This window comes from Tachypleus tridentatus, chromosome 10 (genome assembly GCF_004210375.1).
Source record: "Tachypleus tridentatus isolate NWPU-2018 chromosome 10, ASM421037v1, whole genome shotgun sequence".
NCBI lineage: Eukaryota > Metazoa > Arthropoda > Merostomata > Xiphosura > Limulidae > Tachypleus > Tachypleus tridentatus.
The window spans coordinates 105,090,200-105,113,208 of NC_134834.1; the positions used below are offsets into that span (position 1 = coordinate 105,090,200).

Genomic DNA, 23,009 nt, shown 5'->3' on the forward strand with positions numbered 1-23,009 from the left:
ATCTCCAGTAAATTTTCAATCCTACATGAAGAACTTGCTATCATCTTGAAACCGAGTCCGGATTCTATTTTATTTTTTCCAAAATAATCCCACTCTTGATATTAATTTTGCAGTTGTTCTACTTTGGAGGAAGTTTTTTTCGTTTTCGAGGTAAGGAGAACTATCCAAAAGCACTTGCACTTGAAAATATTTTATTATTGTATTTCGGGTTCTACAAGTTACCTTAACAAGTGTTTTATGATAGACTCACGTTTACAGAAGAATAAAATAGAAATAGAAATTTCACTTATTTTCCCTTATTTTTATTTGTTCAATGAAACACAAATTCAACATTCACAAAACTGATCTAAGATAAATTAATAAAACTCGTTAACTCAGCAATCAATCGTCCTTTACGTTGGGCTAAATCATATTTTATACTGTTGAAATAATTTTCTGAAAACGTTAGAAGGTTTTAGTCTTTACGCCACATTCATTACGTGATGTCAAAGCTCCATCTGATCAAAATACAATACAATCGTGTAAATTAAACGAAAACATAAACATTAACAAAATAAAGGATAGCTGTCAGCACGTGGAAATACATTCTTATAAAATATAGGATTATAAAAGGATATTAAAAATTCCACACTCACAGAAATTATCTGATGATCATTCATAATAAAATGTTATTCAGTTCCAAAATTTAATTGATTGTTTTGTCAGAAAACTTTTAGCAATAATAATCGAGAGAAAAATGGCTGGATTTGTCACTTCAGAAAATAAATATAGCCTAAACATGACGTAACTCTACTGTTTCTTCTAAAGCGAATATGCCTCCAATTTCGCATCAAACTATTTAGAAAATTATTTGCACGTAGACTGATATTATACCGAAACTACAACATTCTGTCACTTGATATAAATTTATCAAAGTCTTTTCTCGGACTGTGAGCAGAATCTGGGGGGAGGAGTGAATGATGTTTGAACAGTTTCTCAGCGGATGAATATGATACATTTGTCATTTTGGCATTTTCAGCACAGCAGTGAATCAAGAAAACGTCTAGAGTTACAAATATTTCTCAACTGTTACCAGTCAGTTAGTCTTAAAATAAATGATTTATTATTTTTGAAATAACCCAGTAAATCTGTTCGACAATGTAACATGATGTGTTCCTCTTTAAATATATCATTTCTGCACATGTTTATTTCGCGCAGGAACACAATGGATATTTTTACCCAGACGTCTCTAAGTTTGAACTTACAAACTACAGCAAAAGGAGCTGGTGAATAGTGTTAACTCTTCGGGTGCTCTGATCTGCTTAAATAACGATAATCAATTATTCGCTACTCCTATAGCATTTACACAACTCCAAAGGTACTTTTTTTCTCGGCAATGAGCTAAGAACTATGAATCCTCAGATTTGCAATCCGATCATACTAATCACTAGGAATCCTTTTATTTACAGAAAAGAAACAAAAATTAAAACATAGATGTCCCGTGGAACTGTTGCAGAAAGTTTTATTGGAAATTGCAGACAAAAGCTCAATTTTAGATCACAAGACAGTTAAGTTCTAAGAACAGTAATTTTTGCCACAATATATATATATATATATATATATATTAGTAGTTTTTGAATTAAGCACAAAACTACACAATGGGCTATCTGTGATCTGCCCACCACGGGTATCGAAACCCGGATTTTAGCGTATTAAGTCCGCCGAGGTACCACTGAGCCACTGGGGGGCTTATATATATAAATATATATATTTCTTTAACCTTGTTCTTGTGTAGAATAACGTATTTTAATATATATAGATGCTAACGTGTCCGTTTTATTATGAGAGATACATTTAATTTTATGACTTCATTTGGGGTGTTTATGTACCATAACTGTGCTCAATCGCACCAAGTGTTACGGCAGAAAAGCAAAAACAATCATGGCTATAAACAGACCTAACCATCATTAAATACAATTACCGAACAAACCCAAGGAAACAACAATTTCTTTATAATGACTATTTAACCGGTTTTCTTTAGAGTGTTGTTCATTAGGCTAAGTTCTTTCGTTTATTTTATTCTGACTACAAACTCCAACTTTCAAAAATATCTTCATACCTTCCAAAGCAATCCAAATCCAATATTTTACAGTTCAAAGTTACGAAACTAAATATTTGAAATCGTAATTATGGTTGTTTTATTCTAGGTTCTTTTAAATACCTAATCTCAGTTTATTTGTTTCAGCTCAGATCTAAATAATGGGCTAGTTGAGTTGTGCAAGCCGCAGGGATCTAGCACCGAATGCTAGAGTTATGCGTTCTGAAAGCTTACTGCTGAGACGCAAAGTACGTTTGTATTAGTTATAATAACTTATAATTCAAAACGAAAAAAACTGTCCATTGTCAACCAAACTGTATATGCAATATTCAGTGTTGACGAGGCCTTTCGTCTAAAACCAGAACTTTTGTAGTTAGGGTGAGACGTGAAAGATACGGGAGTGATTCAGGTATTATTTATATCATCAACTGACGGAACAGCAACTGTTTCGGTGCTGCTTTTCTTAGCCTGTTTGATTCGCCAGTTCTTTTAAATAAGAGTAAAATCAATTCGAGCTATAAAAGTTTATAATAATAATAATCATCACTAATTGGTGCTAAAAATAAAACAAAAATAATATGTTGTTAATAATTCTGACGTGCAAATGAGTTAAATAAAACTTATAATAATTACACTTCACTTAATCTTGTTCACATGCAAGAAAACACCCGGGAAAACATTCTACATGGAGAAATCACAATTATAGTGTAAGAACCCTGAAGATGATGTAAAACATATACAAACTGGATCACATTTATAGTGTTAAAACCCTGTAAACAATGTAAAATATATCTAAACTGGACCCCATTTATAGTGTTAACACCCTGCGAATAATGTAAAACATATATAAACTGGACCACATTTACAGTTTAAAAACCCTCTAAACAATGTAAAACACATATATAAACTGGACCACATTTATAGTGTTAAAATCCTCTAAAGAATGTAAAAGATATCCAAACTAGCGAAACCCCAATAAACTTATGAGGTCCACCTTCCCATCCGTCAATTATAAAAGAAGGACAATCTATAGTTTATTTTTCAGATTTTTCGTTCACAGATATTTGGGTCTCTAATTTTAAGCCGCAATTTAAGTCTTTAATTTTATCAACACTCACCGCCAACCCTTTGATTACCCTCCTGGGGGCTGATCATCATTCTTGGAGCACACTCACAGCCTCAAAGTGTGAAGCACATTCTTTCAGCACGTTCACACACCATAGATCCTCGGATTCACTGTCCAGGCTGACTAACTATAAGGCTACACCCAGTCTACCTTGAGATATCTATGGTATGTACTCAAAGAAGATCGAACCTCAATTTATACTGTTGTCAAGGCACACTGTTTGTTTGGTTTGTTTCTGTATTTCGCGTAAAACTACACTAGGGTTATCTGCACTAACTATCCCTAATTTAACGGTTTATGACTAGAGAGAAGACAGCTAGTTAACACCACCCACCGCCAACTCTTGGGCTACTCTTTTACCAACGAATAGTGGGATTGACGGTAATATTATAACATTCCTACGGCTGAAAAGGTGAGCATGTTTGATGTGATGGGGATTTGAACTTGCGACCCTCAGATTGAGGTTGGAGTGTTCTAACCACCTGGTTATGGGTTAATTTGAACTTGCGACCCTCAGATTGAGGTTGGAGTGTTCTAACCACCTGGTTATGGGTTAATTTGAACTTGCGACCCTCAGATTGAGGTTGGAGTGTTCTAACCACCTGGTTATGGGTTAATTTGAACTTGCGACCCTCAGATTGAGGTTGGAGTGTTCTAACCACCTGGTTATGGGTTAATTTGAACTTGCGACCCTCAGATTGAGGTTGGAGTGTTCTAACCACCTGGTTATGGGTTAATTTGAACTTGCGACCCTCAGATTGAGGTTGGAGTGTTCTAACCACCTGGTTATGGGTTAATTTGAACTTGCGACCCTCAGATTGAGGTTGGAGTGTTCTAACCACCTGGTTATGGGTTAATTTGAACTTGCGACCCTCAGATTGAGGTTGAAGTGTTCTAACCACCTGGTTATGGGTTAATTTGAACTTGCGACCCTCAGATTGAGGTTGGAGTGTTCTAACCACCTGGTTATGGGTTAATTTGAACTTGCGACCCTCAGATTGAGGTTGGAGTGTTCTAACCACCTGGTTATGGGTTAAATGCACCCGGAACAACAACATTTAACTGGCAAATAAGCAGCTAATATCTAAGCAATACATTAGAAACACGCCTTGTCATATGAATTAAATATAAATAAATCTGAACTAGTCTCAAGTTAACAATATTAGCAAATCATCAACACACTGCTACGAAAACATTGGTAGTCTGTTTTATTTTAAGCAATGTGTTTAGGACTTAATAGCTTCAACGGTTTATACCTATACATGAATTTCCACATTTTTAAAACGGCTGCCAGAAGAAACATTTTGTATCCTAAACATTTTACGTCACGTCCTGTTTGAGGCTATCGTGATTTGATAACCCTGTCGTACCTTGTTCATAAAATTAACCGTTCACGAACTCTGATATGTCGCATGTCAGCTTTTCCCACTTGACTAACTGGAAGACGTTGACGTGTATAAGCTATTCTGTGTAGATACATATGTTGCTTGTTACAACCGGGATTTCATCAGTAGTATGGAACTAATTAATATTGATCATCCACTAATTGTTTTCTGTATCGCCCACCAATGATGTTTAACAACGTATGAATCATTTTATCAGAAAGACGATGAGTTAATAATTTTTACTTTGCTGTAACTTTATCAACATTTGTTATTATGAATGATGAGTCATCAATCGTTTTGTTGTAATTAGTGGTGATTCATTAATCTTTCTTTTATGTATATTTTTGTTTATATGCTTTACCTTAATTTTACCATGCCGGGCTTCAATATTAGGAAAAGCTATACATTGAATCGGTGAAGAGATGAACCCCCCCCCCCGCTAGTATAGCGGTAGTCTCCGGATTTACAACGCTAAAATCAGGGGTTCGATTTCCCCTCGGTGGGCTGAGCAGATAGCCCTTTGTGGCTTTGCTATACGAAAAACACAAAAAAAACACAGAGATGTAAAAGTGTCATTGGCCACTATTCACTTTTCACATTTTGTAGCCGCACAATAATCTTAGAAATGTTCGATACTTTTTACTGTGATATAGGTCCAGCTTTTCTCTCTTTGGGTCATGGTTACCGATGAGGAATTGAATTCTCTGAAACTATTAAAACACAATGATACACGTTGATCAATCTCTAGATTGTACAGGAATTCTTTTGAACTTAGACTTCGATATTAAACTACTTTCGGAATTCAAAGTCAGTTTATTAAAACGAATCTTACTTGAAAGTGTCACCGTAGTAATGTAAGTTTAAAAACTTCCGGAGTATGAAATTTATTTGTTATATTTATAACCTATCGAGAATAATCGGATGGACGTCCTATGAACTGATAATAATCGGATGGACGTCCTATGAACTGATAATAACCGGATGGACGTCCTATGAACTGATAATAATCGGATGGACGTCCTATGAACTGATTATTCCAGTACAACATTTACAAAATGTATTTGTTTTACAATAGTGTATTCAACAGAAAAAGAATCAAATGATAGAATTGTTAAGGAACATATAAACAAACTTCTACTTTCATGAAACAGATATTAGTTTGTCGTGGTTATTTTTACGTGCCAGTAAAAATTAATCAGTAATTTACCTTTTATCATATAAAATTTTTCTGTGTGTAACATAAATAATACGATGTTCTCTCTTATCTTTAGGTTTTAATATTATGTTCTCTCTTGTAGTGTCTTATGGTTGGCCCGGCATGGCCAAGCGTGTTAAGGCGTGCGACTCGTAATCTGAGGGTCGCGGATTCGCATCCCTGTCGCGCCAAACATGCTCGCCCTTTCAGCCGTGGGGGCGTTATAATGTGACGGTCAATCCCACTATTCGTTAGCAAAAGAGTAGCCCAACAGTCGGCGGTGGGTGGTGATGACTAGCTTCCTTCCCTCTAGTCTTACACTCCTAAATTAGGGACGGCTAGCACATATAGCCCTCGAGTAGCTTTGTGCGAAATTCCAAAAAACAAACAATCGTTATTTTACCTGTTTTCTTAATTATTACAGAAAACAACGAAAAAATTTATAGTTTTCCTAACTAGTATTTCTTCCTTAACAACTAAAATCTACCGTTGATTGGAAATTATTAAAACTTTATCATCAAAAGTACATAAATTAAATAAATAATTTAAATGTGACTGGTAAATTAAAGAAGACATTATTAAAAGGAACCTTTTATAAAAATACTAATTGGAATTAATTGGTGGTGATGACTAGCTTCCTTCCCTCTAGTCTTACACTGCTAAATTAGGGACGGCTAGCACAGATAGCCCTCGAGTAGCTTTGTGCGAAATTCAAAAACAAACAAACCGTCTAATGGTTAGAATGCAAGACTGTATAATTGATGGATCTTGGATAGCGCCCCCTTTTCATAAAATCGTATTCCTCATTTTAGGGCCATGGGGGTGTTACAAGTATCATATCCGACTACATAATTAGGGCTGCCCAGAACTTTACAGCAAAAGCTGTTGATTAGCATGTCTTTTTCTCTAGTCTATTTCTTCAATATTAGGGATACTCACGCGCGGAAAACTTTTTGTGTATCTTTGCGCAAAAATTCGAAACAAACAAAGAAAAAGACAAAGACGTAAAAACTTTTATCTGCAACTGTACACCTGATTTTCAGGGGACTGTGCAGTCAGTAAATATTATAGTAATAGTCATAAAAACGTTCTTAATGTTATAAATATAAATGTATACATATTTAATGTTATGACACCAAGGAAACAATCTTTCGTATGTTGGATCAACTTACAAATTTTTTATTGTATAATGAAGCAAGTTCTTCCAACAACACATTTTCATGTAGTTATGAGAGCTGTTGTTGGTTGACGTTTGTAGACGGATTTATTGTAACGTAGCTATGGCTGCCGTCGGTTTAAACTTATATATGCATTTTGTGTAGATAGTACAAATAGTTTTGTCTTTTTAACGCCCTACTGTCGGCCTGGCATAGTATGTTGGTTAGAGCGGACGCCTCCCAGTCGGCGCGTCGTTGGTTCGAATCCCTGTCCCCGAACATGATCGCTCTTTCAGCCATGAGAACGTTAGGGTCAATCCCATTATTCCTTGGTACACGAGCATCCGAAGAATTAGTAGTGGGTGGTGTTGACTAGAGCAGTGGGTGGTGTTGACTAGCTATTTTCCTCCAAGTCTATTACTGCCAAATTAGGAACGGCTAGCGCACATAGCCTTCGTGTAGCTTTGTGCGAAATTCAAAATAAACTACATTATTGTCTCAACCCGACAAAGATCGTCCCTAGACGTCTGAAAAGAGTGTTTGTTTTGGAGCTGCACAATTTAATCTACATTATTGTCTCTGGACGTCTGAAGAGAGTTTTTGTTTCAGAGTTGCAAAGTGTAAACAACATTATTGTCTCTGGACGTCTGAAGAGAGTTTTTGTTTCAGAGTTGCAAAGTGTAAACAACATTATTGTCTCTGGACGTCTGAAGAGAGTTTTTGTTTCAGAGTTGCAAAGTGTAAACAACATTATTGTTCCTTAACGACTGGACAGAGTTTTTGTTTCAGAGCTGCAAAGTGTAAACAACATTATCGTCCCTTAACGACTGGACAGAGTTTTTGTTTCAGAGTTGCAAAGTGTAAACAAGATTATTGCCCCTTAACGACTGGACAGAGTTTTTGTTTCAGAGTTGAAAAGTGTAAACAACATTATTGTTCCTTAACGACTGGACAGAGTTTTTGTTTCAGAGCTGCAAAGTGTAAACAACATTATTGTCTCTGGACGTCTGAAGAGAGTTTTTGTTTCAGAGTTGCAAAGTGTAAACAACATTATCGTCCCTTAACGACTGGACAGAGTTTTTGTTTCAGAGCTGCAAAGTGTAAACAACATTAATGCCCTTTAACGACTGGACAGAGTTTTTGTTTCAGAGTTGCAAAGTGTAAACAACATTATCGTCCCTTAACGACTGGACAGAGTTTTTGTTTCAGAGCTGCAAAGTGTAAACAACATTAATGCCCTTTAACGACTGGACAGAGTTTTTGTTTCAGAGTTGCAAAGTGTAAACAACATTAATGCCCTTTAACGACTGGACAGAGTTTCTGTTTCAGAGTTGCAAAGTGTAAACAACATTAATGCCCCTTAACGACTGGACAGAGTTTTTGTTTCAGAGCTGCAAAGTGTAAACAACATTATTGTCCCTTAAGGACTGGACAGAGTTTTTGTTTCAGAGTTGCAAAGTGTAAACAACATTATTGTCCCTTAACGACTGGACAGAGTTTTTGTTTCAGAGCTGCAAAGTGTAAACAGCATTATTGTCCCTTAACGACTGGACAGAGTTTTTGTTTCAGAGGTGCAAAGTGTAAACAACGTTTATTCCAATATAATAATTTAGTAAATATAGGAAACTTAAAGCATAATTATTGTAAGGTAATAGATTTATTATAGGAACCAACACTAAACTAGAATGTTAAAAATATTGAAATATTTATTACTAGCCCTGAAGAGCAACTGTACGTTGATCGTGAGGAGGTAGGGAGGCATAAGCAGCACGTGCCAAAAAATTTCGCTTTTGCTTCCCGGAGCTGTTCTTGAAACTAAATATTTGCTGACTTGCCTGATGCACATATACTCCGCTTGCAACACCACGATTAAGTTAAGCTAGTTTACGGTAGACAAACAAGCAACCATGGCGCGCTTCTCATAATCTTCTGAAACGTCCTCACGTTTCATACGCTCTTAAAAGACAGATCAAAACTCATAAATCAGTACTAGAACACCTGTCAAGATAGGTTTGCTTAGAAAGAGTATCGAATCCACTTCACTGGTTAGAGCTGAGTACTGACAACAAGGAGATCACTGCAGTCGATAGTTATAATGCCGTGATGGAAATTATAGAAATGGTGAACCATTTGTTAGATGCCCACGTTAATCCAGTTTAAGCCTAATTAACAGTTAATTGAAACAAGGAAAAAAGACAAGACAACTGTGTTTTTATTTACCTGCGATAATACAAAACGAACTGATATAACTGAATCATTTGGTTTCACGCTTGTGAGTTTGAAATAATTTTGAGAAGAAAAGATGGCTGAATCATTAAAAGCAAAAATGAAAAAAAAAATTGTATAATTAACTTTCGTTTTAATTTATTTCGATACGTAATATGTGTTTAATAGCAAGAAATTTGGGATAAAAAAACACCGAATCTAGAATTCTACATATAGTGTGGAAATAATCCACCAATTACATGAAAGATCGAAACTGGTCAAATTTGGTTTGGTTTATTTTTAATTTGGCGCAGAGCTACACGAGGGCTATCTGCTCTAGCCGTCCCTAATTTAGCAGTGTAAGACTAGAAGGTAGGCAGCTAGTCATCACCACCCACCGTCGACTCTTGAGCTAATCTTTTATCAACGAATAGTGACATTAACTGTAACATTATAACGTCCTCATGGCTGTAGGGCCAATACTAAGAACGACAGAGACAAAAAGATCTGCCACAACAAAAACTAGAAAAACTAAGATGCAAACAACAAAAAAGACACCAACACGACAAACCGTTGACCAACCTCATAATTAACAGATCAGACCGACAATTAAACACAGACGAGATACATCTACTTAACAAAGGACTCAACTTCGCAATAGCACCAAGGTACATTCCAACCATAGAAATCAAAACATGTTTGGAAGATTTAGCCAGGAGACTTGTGATACTTTCTACAGAAAACAATCAACAGCGAAACTTCCCAGGTAAAATTAAAAATTTATATTCTCCAGAAACACCTAAAAACAACATCTTAAACGATTTTTTCAAAGAATTTTCTCATAAAACCATCAACATAATTTCACAATATAGAAAGCTAGAAAACAACCTTACAAAAAGAGACATTAATTCCATTAAAAACCTAAAACAAGACAAAAACATAAAAATTCTAAAAGCAGATAAAGGTAACGCTATAGTCATAAGGAACACGAATGAATACATCCAAAAAATGAAGAACATCCTATCAGACACGAGCAAATTTAAACCAATAAACACAAATCCAACAAAGACACACGAGACGCAACTAAACAAATTACTACTAAAAATGAAAAAAGCCAACACAATTTCACAAACACTTTATTCCTACTTACGTAAAACCGACTCACGCACACCGCAAATATATCGCATCCCCAAACCTCATAAACCAGATTGTCCATTACGACTAATAATGTCCACATATGAATCGTTTAATTACAATCTTGGTAAATACATAGCATGGGCATTCTCCAAATATGTAACATCAGCCAGCTCATTCATCAAAGACTCTTTTAATTTCAAGTCTAATCTAAATCAACTTAATCATAAAGCCTCAATGGCCAGTTTCGATGTTATATCCCTCTTTACAGAAGTTCCAACCACTGAAGCCTGCAAGATAGTCTTAGATCTCTATATCCGAGACCCTAACCCAACTATTGACATTCCCAGCAACCAATTAGCAACCCTCATAGAATTTACCACGATAAAGACAAACTTCATGTTCAACAACCAAAACTATATACAAACAAATGGCCTAAGCATGGGCAACCCAGTATTACCAGTTCTAGCCAATATTTTTATGACACAAGTTGAAACACAAGCAATTAACACAGCATTACATCCACCACTATACTGGTACAGATATGTAGATGACATGATTGCGGGATTCAAATCTACAGAACACCTAATTAATTTTTTTAATCACATTAACTCTATACATCCCAACATTAACTTCACATGTGAACAGGAAGAAAGCAATCAAATATCATTTCTTAACATCAAAATTACAAGAACCGACACACAATTCAAAACAGAAATGCACCGAAAAATCACCCATACTGGACTATACATTCCTTGGGACTCAGCACATGAAACAAAACAAAAACTCAACATACTAAGAAACCAAAAAACACAGCCATAAAACTATGCTCACCAGATAAAATTAACAATGAATTAGACAAAATAAAACAATACTTCATCAACATCAATAAGTTTCCTCCACAAACCGTAGAAAACATTATACGCACACACCTAGACAGAAAGCAAAATCAACTAACAAAAGTAAATATATCTCACGAATCAAAAATTCACGAAACCGTATACTGCTGCATACCATATATTCCCGACATCAGCAGACAAATAACCAACATTTGGCAAAAACTAATAACAAAAATATGACATTTCAGTTAATACCAAATTTATTCAAAAACCAGGCACAATACTGAGGTCTATACTACGTAAAAACTATACTGACAAACACCACACCAACATTATTTATAAAATACAATGTGATAACTGCCACGACTTCTATATTGGAGAAACAAGTAGAAAAATGGAAACCAGATTCAAAGAACATAAAAAGTCACCTTCACACGTTTTCGAACACTACAAGTCAAATAGACACAACGTAACCAAAGAAAACACTCAAATACTAAATAAAGAAACAATCATAAATAAACGCAAAATTAAAGAAGCCTTACTTATACAACAACGTAAACCCAAAATAAACCAATATAAAGGGACGCCTTTATACCTATATTAAATATAATAAAATAAAATTATATATTCAAACATCTTACACCGCCCTCTACATTCCGACACTCAGTTATACAACCCCTTCCAAACATGTGGTCAGCTTCCGGTCTGTTACCTCTTTCTTTCTTTGTGGACCTGACGATGACCGAAGAAGGTCGAAACGTTGTTCGCTCTTCTACGTAAAATATTTTCTCAACCCAAACGAGCCGTTTTTGCATATATAATATGTTTAGTGTTACAGGGATTCAAAACCGCGATCCTTGGATTGCGAGTCGAGTGCCCTAACCAATTGGCTATTCATGAAACATCCGCTGTTGTTTCGTAAACAACACAATGAGTCGAGATATTCAAATATTACTAGAATTCCCAATACGCAGGTTAATGAAAGGTACAAAAGTAATAAAATGGATAAGGTCAGCAAAGGAAATAATATATCTATGATATTAGTGAACACAAATGAAAAATTAAGACAAAATATTTATTCATTATAAACACAGTGTTGTGTGTTACTGATTTATTGGCTAGATATTGGTTCGTTTATTAACTCTCTTTACCTGCTTAAGTAGAGAGAAGCTTTCCAAAAAGTCTACAAGATAAAAATACAGGATCAAAGCAAAACCTCGTGCAAGAGATCAAGAGAAAGAGGCTCATGAAGATAAAAAAAGAGGCTCATGAAGATATCGACTTTTATACTACGATGTCCCGTAATTATTAAATTAACTACATCGACTATTGTTTCAATAGAGGTAAATTTAACTCATACTAAGTTGTGCATATGTCTTTACAACCCTTTGAAATGAGCATAGTTTTATTCAAGTTGGTCTGTAAAAGGAGGAAGCAGATAAAGTCCTAAACGGTAGAGGATTTTTGGTAACCTTTATCTAATGTAAGTTTACAACATTTCTATATCCAATGTGCAAGAAAAATAATTAACTACTTCTAGAACATATGCACGAAATATTAAAATTATCTGGATAAATTACATCCCGTGTTAGATATATAGGGTTAAAATAAGCCAATATTTAAAATAATCACATTTCTTATCTCAGTGTCTTCCCTGTCTGAAATATTAAAATTATCTGGATATACTAAATTACATCCCGTGTTAGATATATAGGGTTAAAATAAGCCAATATTTAAAATAATCACATTTCTTATCTGAAATATTAAAACTGAATAGTGTATGATAAATTACAATTAACTGCAAAGTTGTATAAATTAGAAATTGTCTCCATCAAATCACATTCATAACATTGTAAAACCTACATTAAAACAGCAGATGTGGTGCCTTTTAAAGGTGTTTTTGTCTGGTTGACAAATGACAGTAGAGATTATGACAGGATCATACTCCTGACAGAGTCCTTAAAGATCATCATAAAATAGAGGTTGGAAGCAAGAAAGCGGTGTGACCATTAAAATATGTGGGAAGGACTATGTTACTTAAATAAAGTTTAACTGGACATTATCATTTGAAAAGTACTGAAGATATTATTTATATACCAAATATAAAATAGTAATTGAATAATACTAAAGTCGTCTTAGTTATATTGGGTGTCTGGTATTGTAAATATAAATAAATAGAAGATTAAGTCTGTGACTAAGCACAAAACTGCACAATGGACTACATGTGACCTACCAACCACAGGTATCAAAACTCGGTTTCAAGCGTTGTAAGTCCTCAGATATGCCGCTGTGCCATTGGAGGGGAGAATGGTTAACAGAAAATCACACACATTTACTAAAAATAATAAGGTATGAAGCAATAGGAGTCGCTGCTGGTTAATATTTTTCTTTTGGTCAGTGGTTTGAAATCAGGGTCAATACAACACCACCACTGACAAACATGTTGTAAAGGGACTCCACAATCTGTGCTTTGGTTGATGTTAAACTCCTCTGATGTAACAAAACAACAGATCGTAACACCCGGAGAACAATTTACAAAACGAAAAAAAACAAAAAAAAACACCTGGTGACGTAATGGTAAAATAAAGAGCTAATGATAATAAAATTCGTGGTTTAATACACACTATATGAACACACTGCTTTAAAACAAATAAATTAAAATAAGACAGGCCTAAAATAAAGATAAAATAAAATCGAAAGCTCAAAATAATCATGAAATTATATGTAAAAGTCCTTTCTTACGCAAGGTATTCATAAACTCAGATACCAAAGACGCGTGAGTTAAAGATTTAAAATTTCCACGATGAGCGATATCTCTGGTAGTTAATTGAATTGGAAAACAAAAGGAATATGGGTGAAGGTGGGACACCAGGACCATCCAGAAAACGATTTGCAACAAATAGTACTCCAAGTGTGATAAACATAGAGCACGTTTTGAAAACACAGGAGTTTCTAAACACAAATGTAAGTGTCGTCGTTACACCCAGGCAACAGTACACGACTAATTAAAACATATCTCTATTTGGTAATGAAAACAAGATATGATGTCACCGAGGAAAGGCTACAGACAATCTTTCCATTTTGCCGTCACTTACTTCAAGTAGTGAGAACTGACACTATTGTTCATGCTATTCCACATCAGTAAAGTCTCCAGATTCAGTGTCTATGGATTTCTCTATGATCTGTTGTTGAAACTGGTATGTAAAGTACACTACTAGGCTATAAAATACATGATGAATCTAAGAAACATTACAGTAACTATAATTAAAGGCCACTGCTGTTCCGTAAACTATAAAATGAGTCCAGAATTATTATACAAACAATATAAATTCATTAAAACTTCATTGATTTACTTAACATTTACTAGTACTGTGTATATACACATCATTCAAGGATCATTAGAGCTACGCCTAAAGTCCATTACACTTTCGCCAACTATACTGTAAGTCTAGTTTATTACACAAACTACATAAAATATTTAACACTTTATATATTACACATAAAGTTCCTATGACTGTATCCACCACAATAACTATCTAAACTAACTAAAAACTCAACTAACCAAATATCCACTAAGTTTAAACAGCTACATCATGATGCCAGTCCTATTACATTAATTAAAGAGCAGTCACGATTAAGGTTTTACACTTCCTTAAGAGCCCCATTCTTCATCAGTGATCGTACACCAACCTATGGACACTCACAATGACGTCATAGTTTCCACTGTAAACTTCAGCTAAGGACTATGCATGAATCTTGGCTTCCAAGAACACGTTTAAATGGGCTAAAACTCTACGCGAGCTACATCTGGTGGTCTGATGGATTGGAGTCAAATATAACTGCTCTAATCTTCGTTTTTACATCTTTCTTCCTCGTGAAAACGAGATAAGTTCATCTATATTACTAAGTTTTAACTGTAGTTGTTATAAGACCTAAGCTGACCTGTGGCTTATGGTTAACTGTTATCTGATGCTGCTCTCTGAACGGTCTACTGTGAGGGTTTCATGTCATTCATAGGAAAAAAAAAACTCTTCTTAAAACTGTTTATCCTTTGGCTGTACAACATCTTATAATATCGCTTTGCAAATATCTTTTCTTACTCAGGACTGTGACAAAACTCTCAAAACATACGTTATACCAATCAGAATTGCACTGTCCAAAGTTAGAAATTGACTGTGGACCAAATAGATATACAGATGTCAAACATGTGTCAACATGCCTCTTCGTCGACCTTGGCTGGAAGTTTAATTTTTCCAGCTTCTGATCGCACTGTGAAAACACGGGTACTGATTATAAACACATGGACAGTTGTTCAAGATACAGGTTTTTGTAGTTGGTACCAGTCAAACATCAACCGCTGATACCATCAAAGTCATTTATGTGATGTGATCTCTGATGTAAATGGACGTAACGGTATTCTTGTCTAAGTTAGTTGGTCACTGTACGTTTTCATGTTCACTTTAATTTAATAGATATTTCCACTTGTTAACCAATTTATTTAAAATTTCATAATCAGGTTATTTTTAAGTGTATATTATTATGTTTAACATTGTTTATTCTATTCAGTTGTCTTTAAATGCATGTTTGTTTAACACATGGTTTATTTTATTCAGTTGTCTTTAAATGCATGTTATTGTGTTTAACACATGTTTTATTCTATTCAATTGTCTTTAAACGTATGCTATTGTGTTTAACACATGGTTTATTCTGTTCAGTTGTTTTTAAATGCGTGTTATTGTGTTTAACACATTGTTTATTCTATTCAGTTGTCTTTCAATGTATGTTATTGTGTTTAACACGTGTTTTATTCTATTTAATTGTCTTTAAATGCATGTTATTGTGTTTAACACATGGTTTATTCTGTTCAGTTGTCTTTAAATGTATGTTATTATGTTTAACACATGGTTTATTCTATTCAGTTTGATCCCTGTGGCACATCGTTATGTCTTCAGTCTTATAACGCTAGAAATTAGATTTCGATACCTGTGATGGGAAGACCACAGATTGTCCATTCTGTAGCTTTGTGTTTAATTACAAACAAACAAATAAATCTTTTCAATTTGATACTTAAACATTTCACTTTCTTTTTAACAACTCAGTCTGTTATCTAAGTGATTATAATTAACTGTTGGCTAAAAAACAAACATTCTCAGCAAATAGCTCTTAACCATATTTCAAAAATGTCCTTAAAAGTTATATTAATTATAACTTCTAACAACTACAGGACAGCTTAAGAAGCATATATTAGTTATACAAAGGGTTTTAAAATACTGTTCTCTACAAGTGAAACCCAAAATATCTACACTGATGATAGAGGCCCTTAAATTGTCTACACTATAAGACAAATTAAAAAAAAAAAATCACTTGACGTTGTTCTTTAAAAGTTGTACCAACTACAATAGAACTTCAGCACCATTACACTAATTGTATAAATTGTTAAAACAGCTGATGTCTATTGTTAAACTCCAAAAATACTGCACTAATAATTTTGTTCCTTAACATTTGTACCAGTTCTATAATAGGGCTACGGCATGGTCAGGTGGTTAAGACACTCGACTCGTAATCCGAGGGTCGCATGTTCGAGTCCCTGTCCCACCAAGCATGCTCGCCCCTTCAGCCATGGGGATGTTATAATGTACTGTCAATCCCACTATTCGTTGGGAAAAGAGTAGCTCAAGAGTCGGAGTGGGTGGTGATGACTAGCTGCCTTCCCTCTAGTTTAACACTGCTAAATTAGGGATGGCTAGTGCAGATAACCCTCACGTAGCTTTGTGCGCTATTCGAACCAAACAAAGCAAACAAAAACCAATTATAGGACATGTTAAGCGCCATTATACTAACTACATAATGGCTTTTAAAGCAGCTGCTGTCTGTATTTGAACTCCAGAACAATTCACTAAATATGTTTTTTGAAAGCTCTTCCAAAGTTTAACACCTGTCTACTAATCATGTAAACTTTTAAAAAAATGTCTAACAACTGCAAGACGTTTTAAAATCAACTGTACAATTTATCTAAAACTCTTTAAAAACTTTATTAATTATATGTAATGTCCAGGGCTGATCCACATTCTACTAGTTAAAAACATTATACTAAACGTCTAGTTGATAAGAAAGAAGTTTCTAAGACACATTTATTGCTATGTTGCCGCGGTAAACAATTGCGTGTTTTTTATCGTTTTTTCGTTATCTAACGTCAAGTGTGTTATAAAAGCATGCTTTTCTGGTCAATAAACGGGTCCCTACCAAGCTAGGATGAGCATTTGTTATTCATTCACTAAGAGTGCACGTCTGTGTCCAATCATGTTAAGCCAGGCGAGGCCGGAATTTGTGACCAGCTCGACAAGACCTTGACCACACGAGGGACTGTGTCCGCCAGTCAGCCCAGTCGTGGGAAACTTAGAGTCGTGGTTAACCGTGAAAAGTTGAAGGCCGGTCATCGTTTTCATGGTTTTCTTCCCTTCGTGGTGCAGTTGCGTGAACGTTCACCGGGCAACACTACTTAGTCAATTTTTGTATTGTTCAATTAAGGATGTGTTGGGTGGAACTTGAACACTGAAAATACTATTAAAAAAAGAGTGAATTACTTAAATACTTTATTCTCTGATCCATAAAGCTGTTACCAGGATCAGTTGTTTTTATAATTCAACCATCTAACAGTGTTATATTAAACCAGATCACATTCATGGGATTAGTTGTAAATAATTAAAGGGTAAACATTAAATAACTGTTACTGCGAGTTGTCACGCTTGTTATTAATTTTTGAATTAATAACTCTTTTACTACTAAAATTTTGTAGATAACGCCACTTGGGGCCATGTAGTACGAAACTGCAAGAGGGCATTTTTTTTTAAATCACAAATACGTGATTTTCTTTCTCAGCACTTTCCGCATTTTTTTCCCCTACGTTTACCAGGACGACGAATGTTATATTGGTTGGCACTTTGATAGCATGTTAATATGATTATATAAAAAACATTATACTAAAATAAAATATGTATCAACGCGAGTGGGCGTGAAATAGATTTATCATTATTCAATATTGTAAACATTAAATACACAGTAAGACAATGCTAAGGATTTATCACTTTTTAGAAAAAAAAAATCTTCATGAAACTAGAGGGACGATGAAAGTTTAATCAGAATATTGTGTGTTTAAAATACTATTTTTTACATATATGTTCTAGCAATGGTTGTGGAAAACGTACGTAAACTTAATAAAACTGGTGTTAAATGGGATAAGCAGTAATAAGAGAACGACAGTTTAACAGTTGTCAGATAGAGAACGGTTACTTTGGTTATACAACAAAGGAAACAGTATATAAACCGATAGATAGATAACGAAGCACAAGAGAAAATTATACAGGCGATCAGCTCTTAAAAAAACACAGGCACAAAAATTTAAACAGGTAAGTATGGAGAAAATAGAGAAAAGATAGAGACATGAAGGTAGATATACGTAAAATAAACAATAAAAACAAATAAAGGTGTGTATAATTAGACAAGTAACAAAAAGGAAGATACAGAAATATAGGTGGACATACGTAAGAGCATAGAACAGAAACCTATTAGAATAATGAGTTTAATAAATGACGAAAGGAAAGAGAGAGGTGTTATTATGTTATATGAAGAATGCACAACAGGTAGACATAAATAGAACATGTGATATAAAAACAATAAGAAAACAAATAGAAAGTTAACTAATGACGAAAAGAAATATAGATATATTTGTATGTTAGTCGTACGACAGAAAAGCAATACAAATAAGAGGTATACATATAATAAAGAAGCAAAGAAAGTTAAAAAAAAAACAGTTGATAGATATGTAGAATGCCCAGCATAAAATCAATACGAAAGGATAAATAAATAGATGGTCGAAGAAACAGACAAGTATATAAATAGATGTTTGGAATATGCGACATAAATGTAAAAAGTAGATAAGTTAGAGACATACAGATAGAGAGAATGACAATGGGTTAAAATGAAGAGTTGCAGTATACAAAAGAAACACAGTCAACAAGTAATTGAAAATAATTCGCAAAGGGAATTTTATCTCACTTGGAGCAGTTGTTATAAACTTATATATAAAAAAATAGCAAGAATTATAATAACTGAATAATTTCTGTTAGGAATGTTATGATTCCCATATTAATGGTGACAGACTCTAATGATATATTCAGAAGTTCATTCAGACCCAGGTATGCTGAGTGTCACGCGTGGCTAAACTTGAATATCTATGTCGTCTGGGAGAGGCGACTATTCCCATTAGCGGCGGATTTCTTTGTTCTCCCATATCAAATGTCCAACATATTGAAATGTGATGTCCACAAATTTAAATTAAAGGGAAAAACAACAACAACAACGCATAATGTAATTAACAGAGGTCACTCTGTCTAACTACAAAGAAATCGTATATTTTAAACAACGCCTACAATAATGCTTTGTAATTTAACAATCGAACATAACTCACAGCAGAAAAAAAACAAAACATTTTATAAATTACGGTTAAAACTATTATCTGTAACCTGTTACAGCGTTCGGTAACGCAATTTATATACAATGAATAATATATGATAAAGAGCTGAAGGTGGTATAAAAAATAACTTTCACACACACACACACATACAAAGAAAATAAAACACGATGTCAGTGTTTATATAGTATCACTTATTGTACAGTGGTAGATTAGGTAAGGATTGAAGAAACCGTTTATACAACATACGATAACAGACTGCCACAGCTATCTTGTTTCTTTGGGAAATTCATTCAAAGCTATACAAGACTATCTGCCTGCTCTAGCCGTCCCTCATTTTCAGTTGATAAACCAGAAGGAAAGCAGGTCTTCGGCATCGCCGCCAGCTTTAGGGCTACTCCAATCGAATACTTGGATTTCGCCGTCACTGTTATAATGCACGCCAGGCCACAGAGCGTAGATAGCGAATTCTTTACCACGGAAAGCGAACCACAGATGCTTAGGCTCACACTAGCCGCTAGGGAGCCACAATAACTTAGAAAGCTGGCCATTACTATAAAAAAAAAAAAATCGAGATATATTTTGATACGTTACAAGCCCCATATAAGTTTATTGTTTGTTTGTTTTTAATTAAAGCTACACAATGGGCTATCTGTGCTCTGCCCACCACGGGTATCGAAACTCGTTTTTTAGCGTTGTAAGTCCGCAGACATACCGCTGAGCCACTGGGGAAGCATTTCAAATAATAGTAACAATACATATTACTACATGTTCTAATAGAATTCAGTATACAGAATAACCTAATGTTGGAAATTCTAAACCTTCTATTTGAACAATTCTTTATGACCCGAGTGTACAAAGATTTTGCGTCGAAAAGGGCTGTTACGATTAATTTTCGGAGGCGTCGCACTAACCGCGAAACGCCAATGAATGTTACAATGCAGCTCCAATACATTCTCTAGATTTTAGGTTGGCAGTGGTTGTCACGTGATTTGCCGCTTTTTTATGTTCAAAACTGTGTTATTATAACGTACTCAACAATGCGAGAATTGATATATTGTTTCCAACGAAGCGTTTAGGCATATTCGCATTTCACAGGTAATTTCGAACAAATTATGATTCAAAAGTATATTTTGAATATTTATAGAAGGAAATGGTTACACGACTTAAAAAATAATGGCTATTATTTTGCACTTCAATTTTAATTTGGAGTATAAAGAAAAATTTATTATGTGGAAATATTTCCTCGTGACTGATTGCACGTGCAAAACAGTTCATGCACAGATAACCTCGAAATTTCTAACAGCATTAAAAAATTACAAAAAAATTAAACAACTTTTAATAACTGAAAAGTTGACAGTTTGTTTGTTTTTGAATTTCGCGCAAAGCTACTCAAGGGCTAGCCGACCCTAATTTAGCAGTGTAAGATCAGAGGGAAGGCAGCTAGTCATCACCACCCGCCGCCAATCCTTGGCCTACTCTTTTTTCCAACGAATAGTGGGATTGGCCGTCATATTATAACGCCCCCACGGCTGAAAGAGCGAGCATGTTTGGTGCGACTGGGATTCAAACCCGCGACCCTCAGATTACGAGTCGAACGCCTTAACCCACCTGGCCATGCCGGGCCTAGAGTTAACATAAACGAAAGACATGGTTTCGACTTATCACTCTAGGACTACTATAACAAGATGTCTGGTGAAATAATAAACTGTTTTGACATGATTTGGTGGTTAGGACGCTCGACTCACAATCCCCGTAATCGAATATGTTCATCCTATCAGCCGTGAGGATGTTATAATGTTCAATCAATCCCACTATTTGCTGGTAAATAAATACTCCAAGAGTTGGCGGTGGGTGGTGTCGACTACCTGCCTTCTCTCTAGTGTTTCAGTGCTAAACTAGGGATAGCTAAAGCAGATAGCTCTTGGGTAAATTTGTGCGAAATTTAAAAGAAACCGAACTAAATACAAAAGTGAAAAACCGATTTAAAGTAGTTTATTTTATCACATATATTTCTATACAATAGGCTATAACGCGATGCGTCTGCCACAGGTATCGAATGCCGAATTCTGGTACCTTAAGCCCTGAGGGTACTGCCGAGCCACTTACGACAAATTCAAAAACAGAATTAATGGTAAGATGAGAATTGTTCGTTTTGTTTTGGAATTTCGCACAAAGCTACTCGAGGGCTATCTGTGCTAGCCGTCCCTAATTTAGCAGTATAAGACTAGAGGGAAGGCAGCTAGTCATCACCACCTACCGCCAACTCTTGGGCTACTCTTTTACCAACGAATAGTGGGATTGACCGTCACATTATAACGCCCCCATGGCTGAAAGGGCGAGCATGTTTGGTGCGACCGGGATGCGAACTCGCGACCCTCAGATTACGAGTCGCACGCCTTAACACGCTTGGCCATGCCGGGCCAAGATGAGAAACCAGAACAGTAAGTAGGAAAAGTATATCGAATAACGTGGTAGTTAAGTATAAACTTTAGAAAGGAATACAAACACAGATCAGAAAATGTTAATAACAGCGTAAAGGGGGGGGGTAGAAAAAGATGTTTTCTGATAATTATAATGCTGCCGAGAGAAAGATGTTTACTTCCACTGTCGAGACTAACCTAACGTTTTTTGTCTCACATTTTGTCCTCAGTGTAATAACCTAACTTAACCTAACAGACGTGTTAGTCCCAGAAAACTAAAAAAAAAATAAAAATAAAATTTCCTTCTCCCCACACGAACACTCACTCACCCACATGTGTTTGTATTGTGTATATTTATGTATTTGTACATGTAAGTGTGCGAGTGAGTTTTTATGCGATTGTATAATTATCTAGCCTTAGACATACGATAAACATCATTATATGAATAGTTTGATCTGGGGGATACTTCTAAACCGTTGAATTCTTTATATTTTTAAAATGAGGCAACGTGTGTTGTTATGAAAGAGGGTAGGGTGTTCAACTAATAATTCTGTTTATGCAAGTTGTGGATATTTTAAGATTTGAGTTGGTAAGATACATACGAGTCAGATCATAGTTTTGTGTTGAATAAGAAAGTTCTGGATTCCGTTGACTGGGCGTTGTCCCGTCTCTATTTAAAGTTTGGCGTTAGATAGAACTATGATAACGAAAATATGTATATTTTTTATACAGATGTAATCGCAGATGTGTAGTACTCCGAGATTTGAAATAGTTACTTTGTCACCGTTAATACCGAAACAGATTAAACAGGATGAGGAATGATTTTTGATTTCAAAAATTGTGATATGGCAAGCGAAACGCTGTTTGTGATGGTTAGAAACGGAAGGGACTACTTGGAACGAATCCTTAGTTTATCACTGCTGATGTGAGTTTACAGGCAAACCACACGAATAGAAGGTCCTGGAAAATCGTTCCCGGTCCTTCAAGTTGTCAGAAAG

The 23,009-nt window shown here is 35.1% G+C and overlaps 1 long non-coding RNA gene across 2 annotated transcripts in view; it reads right to left on the bottom strand.

Moving 5' to 3' along the window:
- Positions 1 to 210: 210 nt before the first annotated feature.
- LOC143230029 (uncharacterized) overlaps positions 211 to 23,009 on the bottom strand; it is a 41,590-nt gene continuing 18,791 nt past the window's right edge. Inside the window, exon 3 of one of the 2 annotated variants that reach the window (XR_013016193.1) lies at positions 211 to 497. This is a non-coding gene — a long non-coding RNA (uncharacterized LOC143230029). Of the gene's footprint in view, positions 498 to 17,299; positions 17,680 to 23,009 lie in introns of those variants that run through there. The other variant, XR_013016194.1, reaches the window with a different exon arrangement.